A 14865-nucleotide genomic window follows, 5' to 3' on the forward strand; every position below is an offset into this window, starting at 1 on the left:
CTGAGTTGGTTCCCATCAGAACCACTCATTGATTTTCTCTTGTTTTTCTTGATGATAATAATGAGTTTGTGTGACCTGATTGGGCTAATGGTGATGCGATCAGTACTAATGTTGTACACGATAGATAATTCATAATAGAATAGCCGTAAGATAACCAGAATATGCTCGGGACCTCCAAACCTAATTATATTTAGTTTGTTATTTTGGTTTATCGATTTTTTTAAAAAAAAATTAGTCTTAATTTTATAATTAATACATAATTCCAGGGAAAATTAATATCTAAATCCTAAAAAACTTACACAGTAATTTAAATTTCTAAAAATTATAAAAATAACATTATGTATTTGAGTAATTTGGTCGGTTCAATTAATTCAAAAATTTCATATACCAAAAATCAATTCGACCAAATTAACCAAAAACGAACCAAAGAAGATTTTAGTTTGGTTCGGTCGGTTAATTCAGCTAAATCTATACATGTTCATGAGCATGACTACTTACTCGGCCCATCCAAGTCCGTTTACCTTGTATCGGGCTTGAACACTGATGTTTTTCTAATCTCAGCTCGAGACCGAACTCGAAAAAACCTCGTTATCTTATGAGCACGTTTATGTATTCCTTTCTATGAAATTTTTCATATAAGTCCGTTTAAGTCGGGTCGGAATCCGCATATATGATGTCTAAAGAGATGGGCTTGGGTAGTGAGCTCAAAGCGAACTCGGATCGGATTTAAACTTACATAAAAATAATAAAGCCCATAAGATCCATCCGAAACCGACTAGAGTTCGGGCCATGAACAGATTGTGTCTAACGGTGTTCAGTTAGGCGCATATATGACCATTTTTAAAAAGAAATTAGTGGCCTAAAGGAACCATTTGAAAACGTCAGAGACATTTTTGTATTCAAACCATCAAAACATTTGTGATCCTTAGCACAACTGTTTGGGGCAAATATGACTTTTTTCACTAAAATGAATAATTCAAGAACTTATGAAGATCAAATAAAGATTTAAGTTAAAGAAAAGACAAGTATTGTAATCTTTGCTTAAAGCTGACAAAAGTTGTATAATTTATATAATTAACCCCTCCCAGCTTTACGTATATAGAATAATTTGATAATCTAGTGTCCAATGCTAAATTTGATTATTAGATTCATTCAAAGAAAAATGATTACTAGAGTATACCTGTAAGTTTCATAATAAAATATTTTTTTAACTTTAGTTTAAAAGATAATTTTTAACCAACGGGGAGGTCGATTCAAGTGGTAAGCGGTTTGATATCGCTTAAGTAAGATCTCGGGTTCGAGTCTTGTGAATGCGGAAAATCCCCACTACCAGACTCACTCATCATGCCAAATGCGCGATGCAAATCGGATCCGGATTAGTCAGGACGATGTTTTGGAAATCGGATGGGCAAAAAAAAAAAAATTAAGTAAAACATTATATTTATAATAGTTCATCAAGTGATATGATTCTATGTCTTCCTAAATAAAAGTTAATTATTTTGCGTGACTTGATTTCTTCTATACTGTCAACTGGTCTTGAGACAAAAAGAATGTTTAAAATGTTTCTCAAATTATTTTGTTGATAGATCTCGTATGGCAAATTTAATCAGTGGTTACTTGTTACAATAATTTGCAAATCAAGTATCTTGGCAAAACGCAATAATTTATTTATATTGAATGTTTATGTTTTTAATTTTATAGACATTAATTAGGTCCTTCCATCACAAAAAAGGTTTAACATTGTCAAGACATAAAAAATGATGAAAAACTTATTTTTAATAAAAAATAAAGTATATGGATCAATTTTAAAAAATACTTGTAAAAGAGGAGTGTGAAGATTATCTCAGTCGCACCTAGCAGTGCGTCAAATAGATGTATTTTATTTCTATGACGAAAAAACTTAATTTTTACAAAATTTAAAAAGCGAAAACCCCATTTTTTTTATAAGTAAAAATAGAGGTACTCAATTTGAAAATTATAACAATGTAAAAATTCAAAAATGTGTTTTACCAGATATTTTTTCTTAACATAGATAGCATCCGAGTGTAATAATCTCATTTGTTAGAAGTTAATTATAGAGGTGGAATTTGAACTCACAACCTCCGGATGCATTTGATGTTGCTTTAACCAATTAAGTTAGGCTCGCACTGGCGTTTTATCAAATATTGATAGGAAGCTTTTTGAAAATTGCATACCGTATTTGATATATAATCTATATATATTTTATAGCTAGGGTTATTTTTTTTCTTTTTTAGGAATAATACTTTATTTTATAATTTCATAAAAGTACATATATGTATTGCAAAAACTAGTAATTTTAAAATTTTATAACTAATACTAATTTAGTTTTTTGTTGTAACATATAAATTTATATTTTATCTTTATAGCAATTTAAGCATATTTTTAAAAGTATAGCATAAAATATTCAATCTTGTAATTATTAATATTTTTGGTACAAATGCATAAATTTGATATCATTTCATTCATTAAAATCCACCAAAAACAACTTAAAAATTATACTATATTAATGAGCCATAATATTAAAAAGTTAGAATACGTTTTAAAAATGTGCTCAAATCACTACAAAGTAAAATGTGTGACTTTTTTTTTATAATTATTTATAGAGTATTATTTTGTTGTGAAAAATAATATGTTGATATGTGTTTATAAAATACATTACGGAGTATAACAAAAGTAAAGTAATTGTTTTACAGTAAAAAGTAAAGTTGATTAAAAACTATCATGTTTATTTAAGGCTAAACTCATCTAGAGACCCTTGTACTATATCATTTTTGTTCAAAAAGCCCTTGTACTATTTTTTTGTTCTTCAGGTCCCTGTACTTGACAAAATTCCGATTTTTAGGTCCTTTTGAGGGACTGGAGGAACAAAAAAATGTATGTAGAGGGACTGGAAAAAACTAAAAAATGACCTGAAAATCTAAAATTATGTAAGTAGAGGGACCTGAAGAATAAAAAAATAGTACAGGAGCTTTTTGAACAAAAATGATATAGTACAAGGGCCTCTAGATGGATTTAGCCTTTATTTAATGCTAAGTAAATAATTTTGTTATATATCATATGTGATTAGTTTTTTTTTTTTTGTTTACTAATTTTACTACCCTATGTGAGGTGGGTCTTCTTCAATTATGGAGCTTCTACAAGATATCTTTCGGAAGTCGTCTATTGTCGTGAATTTTCGGCATCTCCAATATTCTTCATCTTCGTTATTCCGATGTATTAGAAGATTATTTTTATAGATTTAAAGATTTACAATGTATTAAGATTTATATTTTATAGATTTATATTTTTTAAATTGCAAGATTTTAGATTTATAATTCTTATAATCTTTGTAATTGTATTTGGTTGATTTTTGGTGATTAATACAGCCCTATTCGATGACGGTTTTTACGGCACTCATTATATCCTTTATAATAGTTTACTTAATGTGCTGAGAAACCAACCATTAATATTCATAATTTTTGTTGTTATTAATAAAAGTTTTAACGTTAAGAAATATATATTAAAAACTTAAAACAGAGTGGGAGAATACTTTTGGAAAAAGAAAACAAAGAAACAAAGAAATCAAATAACCTAAAAACTACCCGTCTAATGACAAATATAGAGATCTATAGATTATAGAATAAGTTCAATGCATTGCTTGTAACATCATGTTTCCTCGTTTTTGTTTTTATTCGCATTCCATAAAATTTGGTCAATTTTGATTGACTATGATCATATAAATACAGTGTGAATTAACTTTTTTTAATTGCTGTAATAAAGTCACTTCTAATACTTTATTCTTTATAAAAAAAATTGCAGGTATATATAAACCACATCATTAATACTCATTTCATTCAATATATAAGTGATTTTTTGAAGAAAAAAAATTGACAATATGAAGCATATATTTTCTTATTTTTCTTGTATTTGTAGAAAGAGAGGAGTTTTCAATACTTTTTTTATATAAATATAACATTTTTTTGATAATCAATTAATCATGTTCAAAAGATTTACAGATGAGGTAAAAAATATGGGAAAATATATTTAAGTATTATTTAATGATTAATTGCCATTTAATCCCAATGTGATTGACCTAGACTAAGATAATTTTGTATTTTATTAAAATATATAGTTATGTGAAAAGAGAATATAATAAGAATAATATGATGGGCAGGACATAAATCTAGAGAGTACAGAAAGGTTAAGAAAAATAAAGTGACTGATAGCCGTAAATCAATCTGCGGTTAAAAAGATGGCTTTTACCTAACGGGCAACGGCTATTTGGACCTGGGAAACTAACCATAATTGATCATGGACCAAAGCGCTATTATATCGAAGGATTTACACGCTTCCACTAATACTCAAGATAAAAGCCAAAAGGATGGAACCCGTGAGTGCACGCGCATCTCATACGCGTTGCGTAGGCGGCATTGTTTCTTAAGCCACATTTTTATCTCGTCTTTTTCATCTGTATCAAAATATCATCATTTTATCATCTCATTCCCCCAGCTGGCAGCTACTGAAGCTATTTGACATTTTTTTCCTTACTATGTTGGTGGGCTCGGGTCACCCTACCGGACCAACCCTACTGATTGAGCCTCGAAAAAAACAAATAGGGCCTCGACCCAGCCATGTAATACAGTTTTCATCACAGGACTTCAAACAAGTGTGGCCTTCTAAAGTTATTTTATTTTCATATTACTGTACTTATTTATTATTATTATCAATGTATAAATATACTTTTATGGTAATATAATAAAATATAAAATAAATACAATAATCATAGTATTTGTCTTGACAATAATTCTGATCAAACGCGCTAACAAATAAAATTGTTTTTACTTGAACTTTGTTCAATGAAATTATGAATAAAGCTTTTTTTGGGATAATTAGAGAGTAGAAAGCGTTTGCAAGAGAATTTAGCCCCACAACTTAACAGTTTGTTGTTCATTGCTAATAATATTTGAGACATAGCTCACTGGTATGAATAAAACTTTTAGTATGTGTATAAGTAAGAAGGCGGACATAATCTCTTTAGAAAAGAATTTAAGTTGAAATATAATTTAATTACAAAAATAAAAAAAATAGTATCAGATTCCGAAGCTATCAGTATACTACATTGTTGGGTTTTATTTTCTTTACAAGTAAAATTTGTACATATTTTTTTAGTAAAAGGTCATTAAAGTCATCTCAACCATTAACATTTATATAGTATTTCCCATATTGAAATAGTAAAATTATATATATAATTGTTCTATTATCCATTTTATTTATCTTTAATAGTCGATTAATCCAATAATAAAAATTTGTAAACTTAATTTTTCATTACACATTGTAATTTTCAAGAATGCTGATTTTGAAAATATGCATATATAATGCACTAAAATTGGAATGGAAAGTTAGCTTAAAAAAACTAATTTAACTAGTATTTTTTTTATCATTGTGCAAACTAATTTAAAGTACCTACATATCTTTTCTGATGGAAATGGTAATTATTATCCAATACATTTGTACTAAAAATTAGTTGTTGATTAAAACCATGGTTTTGGCTTTATGAAGTAATTTGATGAAATTATTACACCATGCTCGGAAAAAAAAGTCTGAATGCTATAAGCATATAACATTTAATAAAGACAAATAACTAAAAAAAAATCTTTGTCCTGAAATATTTAATTTCATTTTAATAATATCCAATAATATAATTTTTTTTTCATGTGACGCCTACGTGGTGCTGATAAGGCATATGCCACATATCAGCTTCATATAAATAAAATTGTGTATTTGGATATAATTGAAACGAAATCATGTGTTTTAAGACATATTAGATAAAATTGAAATTTTGTGAAACTTTAATAAAAGGTTTGCCCTTTTTAGTCATTTAGCCTTTAATAAATGACACCTAATGAACAGTGAAAAAAATTACATTTTGAACAGGTGTTTATATTACAAACAGTAGTCATTAGTCAGTCGATAAATTTTAGGTAGTGTAATACCCCAAAATATTTAATTATCTAATTGGACCACGTGTCCAGTTTTGAGTCGCCAGAGTGGCGATATCGGAAAGCCTTCCGATAAAAGTAAGATAAATAAGTTTTAGTAGATCGGTATTAAAAGAGATTATAGCAAAGAATTTAACATTATATTTCAATTCTAGAGTGGAATTGGAATTAGAAAGGAAGTATGTTAAGAAAGTTGCAAAATAAAGTACAGGGACTGAAGTGGTAATTTAGCCACTATGACTTAAAATGGAAATTATTTCGCCAAGGTCCGCGAAACGTTTTATAGTATATGTGGTAAAAGTTTCGGGTCAATCGGAGACCTTTTAAAATTTGGACGCGGATACGTTTTGGGCTAAATTGTAACTTTTGAAAAGTTCTAGGGCCAAAACGTAAATTAGCCAAGTAAGTCTCGAGAATAGCAATTCAAAGAGTATTGACGGAAAATAATAATTTCGGGCCAAGTATTATTTAATTGGATATAAATAATACGTATAAAAGAATAATTTAACCGTTTAGTTAAATTAGAAAGTTTAAAAGGGAATTGGTTTATGTTAAAGAAATGGAGGATCAAAATGGTACATTAGCCAAGATATATATATGTTTCTTAAGAAGGAAAGAAAGAAGGATCAGATGATCCAGAGAAAGAGAGAAGGAAGATGACGATGGATTCGATCCGTCGCGGTTTCGCCGTTTCTCGTCCAAATCGAGTGATTCTCGCGCCGATGGATTAAGAATTCAATTCTCTATCATCTTTAAGCTTCAAATTGAGGTAAGCTTGACGTTTTGATTTGGGGTTTTGAGCGGTTTTACCGTTTTAATGATTTTGAGTTTGAATTCGACGTTTTAAGTTTAAATCTTGAGTTTTGATGTTATTAAACGTTGCGGGATCGAGTTAGGACGTTTAAGCACGTCGAAAATGGCCCGGGGAATGAACCCCGGAGCTGCACATTGGCAGCCGTTTGCTGCACGAACGTGCAGTACACGTTCGTGTAGCAGACTGCACGAACGTGCAGTACACGTTCGTGTAGCAGACTGCACGAACGTGTAGCACACGTTCGTGTAGGACACTACACGAACGTGGAGTACACGATCGTGCAGCGTACTGCACGAACGTGCAGTACACTGCTGCACGAACGTGCAGTCCTTCGCCAAAGGGGGATTTTCGAATCGGGCCTTCTGGACCCTGACGCGACGCGGAAACTTGATTTCAGACAGTTGCAAGTCGCATAAACAATCACGATTTGATTGAATATCAAAACATAAACTAGGACGTTTAAAAGAGAGGTGTGATTAAGATAAAGTTGAGAGTCGTATTTGAGATACGATCGTGATAACCTAAGTTTATAACTTAGGGTTTTGATACTAAACCTACGTTTACGGATTTAACGTATAGGTCACCCGAATAAGTAACTGGCGTATCGGGGAAATACCGGATCGACGGGCCAGAATAGCTAAGGGATAGAACGACGCATGGAGCTTATGCTTGCGGGATTATAATAGCGCAATTTTGGATAGCGGTCACTGTGAGTGGCAATTTACTTTCGCGTATTATTGTTATGAAAGTTATTTTCTTATATTATGAGTATTGTCATTAAATATCTCGTATCTATACGATCTGCTCGTATAAGCTGTTTGTTTAATAGATTTGACTATATGAATGTTGTTGTACTCGTTGTTTTGGAGATAAGTGTCTAATGTGCGGTCCGAAGAGACCAACTACCTATTGGGTGTCAATAGGCTGCATGATCATTGGTGAGTCAGTCTAAAGTATCTGACTTTATGATTAAGAATTAAAATATGTCTATGTATAATATGTTATGATTTAGATACGCAGAGTGAACTCGGCTACGGTGTAGCCTGGAAGTCCCCGTATCTAGTGGGCTGGGCCCACCAGTGGCTGGGCCACCAGTGAGTTGGACTCACACTTTATGATTTAGATACGCAGAGTGAACTCGGCTACGGTGTAGTCTGGAAGTCCCCGTATCTAGTGAGTTGGACTCACACTTTGAAAATTAATAATGTTTGTTTAAATCATAAATTTATATATGTATTTAGCGTGTAACGCTATGTTTTAATAATACTATAAGTAACTTGCAAACTCACTCAGTATTTTCCCAAATACTGACCCCTCACTCTGATGTTTGCAGGTAAGCAGAGTCGGATCAGACAAACCATCTCCACTGTGCCAGAAGTCATTGGACATGCACAGGCATGAGTTCCTAGAGCTGCAGTAGTCAGTAGATGTCAGTATTAGATAGACATCTGGATTACAAATAGTTAGTTTTGAATATAAACTGTAATATGATATTTTAATATCTACAATTATATTATGTAAAAGAATTTTCTAAAAAGGTTTATATATGATATTATAATTTTAAATGCGAAAAATTAATAGTGGTTTTAGGCTTGCTACGGGTTTCGGAGCTACCACTCCCATTCCCTAGCGCCGGTCTCGGCTCAATAATTTGGGTCGTGACAATTGTGGTATCAGAGCAGTTGGTCCAGTTACCTCTGCTAAAATGTGTTTGTCGGTTGAGTAACCTAGGAACTACTGCAGCTATAGAGTTGGGGTTTGTCTGATCCAAGTCGTTAGTGTGATTTGATTTGAGATAAGTATGATAAGTTGATTTGTGAAATGCTTACTTGTTTCTTGTGACACGTATATACGAGATATATACGTATACATTGTTTTGATGAGACGTGCATATATGATATGCATTTGAAATGAAGATTCTGGGAGATGTATTGCCTCCTCTGAATAGAAAATAATTATTATGATTGCGATTTGATGTTATACATACATGCGTGCTTAGCACCAGATAGCATGAGCGATGTTATTGGATTCGATCGATCGAAATTTCAGAAAGAGTGAGAAGAAGGAATGCAAAGTTGTAGAAGTTGAGGAACTTTCCAGAAGCAGAGTTTAAAGGTCTAGAGAACTTACAAAACTCGAAGTTTATAACTTTTAAAAGTTATTTGTTTCAACGATTCTAAAAGCATAATTGTGCCTAGACCCGTAATAGTCATTGATAATTGCCACGACATTGATAGAAATGCATCACTACATACATCAATACATGCATTAATAAGACATGCATCATATGCATTATGTTCAGACGAAGAGGTGAGATGTGGCAACTCTTTGGGGATGAGAGACGTCATCACCCTAGTGCACAATTTTGCTAAGATTTAAATGAAATTTTTAAATGAGTCGTTTTATTTGAAAGAGTTTTCAAAGAGTTTTGTTTTTAATGTGAGTATACCTAGACCAGAACTCTGAGACGGAAGTGAGATGCTCGCGAGCAAGCTGTGATCTAGGCTATGAGGTGAATGAATACGTATAGTTGTGAGAATATAGAATTTGTGTCTCTAGCTAATGAATTTAGTCTGGATAGTAGATATGTGTCCGGATAGTAAAACATATCTGATGAATAACGTATGACTTGTATATTGTGTTTGATATACTTAATGTTTGATTAAGTCTATGTGAGCGGAATGCTCACAAGACTTAAGTTACGATATGTAATCAAGAAAATCTAGGGGACACTGATTTTCTTGAATTCGGCCAACATAGATGCTTATAGCTACGATAGTATTATGCGTTTAACATATACAACGCGAGTATATGTTTAGATAATTGGCCAGTATACGATGAGTCAGAACACTCATAAGACTTGCAATAAGAGACGTAATCATAGAAGGTTTTAAGGAAGGAGACGTCCCTAGGGTCCAACATACGTGGACCGCGATTAGACGTGATAATTAGTAAGGATTATATTTTAAGGAATTTATCAGTATTCCTTTATATAATCGCTATACTAGGAACGTGGAATTGCGCGAACGCGTGCTGTTGCACAACAAGTATATGAGGCACAAGAAGGAAGATCGAGGTGACAAAGGCGAATGCAACCTAGTCCAAGGCCTGCAAAGGTTATAAATGCGATAAAGGTCAACGGGAACCTAACAAGGTAAAGTGGGAATATACAGGCATCAGAAGTACCGCAATAACCCAACGACATTAAGAATCAGTTAGTAGTAAAAGTAACTGATATAAGGAATTGTGTGCCAATGATCGGACGATGGATATAAAGATAGTATCAACGTGAAGAAAGGAACACCTATAGAGATTTGATGTTAGTATACTTAAGTTAAGACTGAAAGAGTTTGACGGATCAAGTGGTATGCTAAATCCACTAGGAAAGTGAAGTAAGATGCTCGTACACATCAAGCGGATGAAGGACAAACAGTAATGTCAATGAAGATGTCGATGAAAGGTTCAACTTGTGATTAGTTCCGACATGCAATTAGAGCAATGAAAGACCAAGTAACATGAACTAAGTTTGTGACCCGATTTGGGAAATTCTTTCAACTATAAGTTCCAGTTAAGGATAATCGGGAAAGATCAAGATACTTAGATCAAGAGACAAACAACAAGAACTGTAATCGGTGGATTGAGAGTTGAAACTTCCACCTTAAGATTTTGGTTATGAAGCGGAATAGTAGGTTGTGAAAGGTACAAACGTAATGGATGTTTGTGAAGTGTTAGCCTTAAATTTCAAGTTAGATCAAATTAAAAGTGATGTAATCAGTATAGAAGATTGATTATGATCCTTAAAGGATTAAGATGTATTAGGCACGATCAAATTTGTTTGATACATTCCCAGAAAGAGATCCTCAGGAAGAGGACTTCGGGAAAGAAAAGTTATCAGACGAGTTCGATGTCGAGAAGTACCGGAGCAAGCATTTCTGATTTAGAGTACGGTAGTATCACAATCTGAGGGAGGATACGGAAGTAGCCAATGGTCAGTCACGAATGGCTCTGATCAGGTTAGGAAGCAAATGCGCTCCTTTTCACAAGGAATGCTACCAGTAGGACTGTATTCCATTGACTTCCTGCGTACGGTCGAGAGATTGCCAAAGGTACATGACGTATATGATAAAGTATAAAGACGCAAAAGTAGATTATGGATAATAAGAAGTTAGTTAAAGTAAACAGAGTTAAGGAAAGTACGGATAACCTGCGTATGTCGCAAGAAACTTGATAAGCGTTATTGAGAAACGAAAAAGAGAAAGTCACGTAGAAGGATGAAGAGAGGATCAGATGGATTAAATTCTATATAGTTGCAAGACATATAAAAATAGGAAAAGATAAAGATGACAGAGACATAGGATTGGATTCACTAACAGTTAAAACGTCAGTAAAGGTACAACAGTACAATATATAAGTAATTAAGGACGCACTACGTCGATAATTCAGGCAAAAGAACTGCGACCCATTATTTAATTGGTGATCGACGCTCAGAGTGCTGAAACAAGAAATATCAGAAATATGAGATACGATAGAGATGATACCAGCATATGATTGACATTACGGACAGCCATAATGTTAGTACGAATACGATAAGACAAGGCATATACGATTGAAACGCACTACATCGAAACGTTTAGACGAGGAAAGCCACAACTCTCCATTAGTGATTGATGTTGTGGATATTAAAAGTAAATGATAAGCGATATATAAGATACGATGAAGAGGAAAGCAAGGACTACAATAGAAGATGATTAAGAAACACGATTAGAGCGTGAATAAAGAACACAAAAAGGAATACCATAGGATCATAGCATTTAGACTATTTATCCTATTGGTTAACTAAGAATAAGGAATTAAAGAAAGATTATAAAGGAGTACATCTACGATATGGACAAAAATGGAAATAACAAGCGGAATACCAAGATAGTGGATAGTAATGAGAAGTAAGCTTAACGCTACATGATAGTATAAAGGAACAGATTTGGAAGGTGTTGCAAAGATTGAATGTGAGAATTGACATAGATTTTGCATTAAGGATTAAGAAATGTTAAAAGAATATGATAATTGGGCCTGATATTAGTTGTGCTGACAAAATAAATGTCAGTGTGGGAATACATTCCATAAGAAATTCCATAAGTATTAATGAACGTTGGTACATTGGATACTGATGTAATCCAATGTAAACAACGCTTAAGATTATCGACGATAATTAGAGATGTGACGATTGGAGATGCGGCAATAAAGAATGATATGTAAGGCGACGACAAGAATAAGTCGTGAATAAGAGTACTCATAAGGAGTGTGATGACAAAGAACTAGGAGGAAAGGAATAAAGAGTTATTATAGAAATCTAAAGACATTACCTCGACAACTCCAAGTATAAGTTATCTACGGGTTTATAGACCAACATAGAACGAGTTGTTAAGGATATGAAAGGATAACGATACATCAAAAGACGTATCGAAGTAGTATAGATAACACTTGTAGCTATTGATAAGGATATACTACGAAAATGACTTACAACTTGAGAGTAAGGCAATTACTTAGAACAAGTAATTCAAGTAATGTAAATTTAAGAAACTCTGCTAACAATAAGTGAGTAAAGAAAACCGTCAAGGGATGACGATAACAAGTGACTTCTAGAGACACTATGGATTAGAAATACGATATCAAGAAAGGTCTGACATTTATAGTTAATGTCATTGCACCAGAGGTACAAGGATTGGAATAACGATTCCACATACCAACAAATACCGTAAGACAAGTATGGTGTAACCATTAAGGAGAATGGACTAGATATTATTAAGATAAGCTATCATTGAACATCAGTAAGGAACTGAAAGTTCAATTACGACTATAAGAGTTTATAGTAACAAATGTCAAACACATGAATTGTGTTGTAAAATAAAGAGAAGAGATCGAAGATAGATTGTCAATAATAATTGACATCAAAGTGCAAGAAGTACAGAAAATAGAATAACGATTCCTTGCGCTAACTAGTGTCGTAAGACGAACACGATATTCCTACTATGAATAAGAATTCTAGATATAAATGAGATTAAGGTAAGAAGAGTATATGAAAATTCGAGGACGAATTTTTATAAGGGGGGAAGAATGTAATACCCCAAAATATTTAATTATCTAATTGGACCACGTGTCCAGTTTTGAGTCGCCAGAGTGGCGATATCGGAAAGCCTTCCGATAAAAGTAAGATAAATAAGTTTTAGTAGATCGGTATTAAAAGAGATTATAGCAAAGAATTTAACATTATATTTCAATTCTAGAGTGGAATTGGAATTAGAAAGGAAGTATGTTAAGAAAGTTGCAAAATAAAGTACAGGGACTGAAGTGGTAATTTAGCCACTATGACTTAAAATGGAAATTATTTCGCCAAGGTCCGCGAAACGTTTTATAGTATATGTGGTAAAAGTTTCGGGTCAATCGGAGACCTTTTAAAATTTGGACGCGGATACGTTTTGGGCTAAATTGTAACTTTTGAAAAGTTCTAGGGCCAAAACGTAAATTAGCCAAGTAAGTCTCGAGAATAGCAATTCAAAGAGTATTGACGGAAAATAATAATTTCGGGCCAAGTATTATTTAATTGGATATAAATAATACGTATAAAAGAATAATTTAACCGTTTAGTTAAATTAGAAAGTTTAAAAGGGAATTGGTTTATGTTAAAGAAATGGAGGATCAAAATGGTACATTAGCCAAGATATATATATGTTTCTTAAGAAGGAAAGAAAGAAGGATCAGATGATCCAGAGAAAGAGAGAAGGAAGATGACGATGGATTCGATCCGTCGCGGTTTCGCCGTTTCTCGTCCAAATCGAGTGATTCTCGCGCCGATGGATTAAGAATTCAATTCTCTATCATCTTTAAGCTTCAAATTGAGGTAAGCTTGACGTTTTGATTTGGGGTTTTGAGCGGTTTTACCGTTTTAATGATTTTGAGTTTGAATTCGACGTTTTAAGTTTAAATCTTGAGTTTTGATGTTATTAAACGTTGCGGGATCGAGTTAGGACGTTTAAGCACGTCGAAAATGGCCCGGGGAATGAACCCCGGAGCTGCACATTGGCAGCCGTTTGCTGCACGAACGTGCAGTACACGTTCGTGTAGCAGACTGCACGAACGTGCAGTACACGTTCGTGTAGCAGACTGCACGAACGTGTAGCACACGTTCGTGTAGGACACTACACGAACGTGGAGTACACGATCGTGCAGCGTACTGCACGAACGTGCAGTACACTGCTGCACGAACGTGCAGTCCTTCGCCAAAGGGGGATTTTCGAATCGGGCCTTCTGGACCCTGACGCGACGCGGAAACTTGATTTCAGACAGTTGCAAGTCGCATAAACAATCACGATTTGATTGAATATCAAAACATAAACTAGGACGTTTAAAAGAGAGGTGTGATTAAGATAAAGTTGAGAGTCGTATTTGAGATACGATCGTGATAACCTAAGTTTATAACTTAGGGTTTTGATACTAAACCTACGTTTACGGATTTAACGTATAGGTCACCCGAATAAGTAACTGGCGTATCGGGGAAATACCGGATCGACGGGCCAGAATAGCTAAGGGATAGAACGACGCATGGAGCTTATGCTTGCGGGATTATAATAGCGCAATTTTGGATAGCGGTCACTGTGAGTGGCAATTTACTTTCGCGTATTATTGTTATGAAAGTTATTTTCTTATATTATGAGTATTGTCATTAAATATCTCGTATCTATACGATCTGCTCGTATAAGCTGTTTGTTTAATAGATTTGACTATATGAATGTTGTTGTACTCGTTGTTTTGGAGATAAGTGTCTAATGTGCGGTCCGAAGAGACCAACTACCTATTGGGTGTCAATAGGCTGCATGATCATTGGTGAGTCAGTCTAAAGTATCTGACTTTATGATTAAGAATTAAAATATGTCTATGTATAATATGTTATGATTTAGATACGCAGAGTGAACTCGGCTACGGTGTAGCCTGGAAGTCCCCGTATCTAGTGGGCTGGGCCCACCAGTGGCTGGGCCACCAGTGAGTTGGACTCACACT

The sequence above is a fragment of the Mercurialis annua genome, linkage group LG4 (assembly GCF_937616625.2).
Source record: "Mercurialis annua linkage group LG4, ddMerAnnu1.2, whole genome shotgun sequence".
NCBI classification, from domain to species: domain Eukaryota; kingdom Viridiplantae; phylum Streptophyta; class Magnoliopsida; order Malpighiales; family Euphorbiaceae; genus Mercurialis; species Mercurialis annua.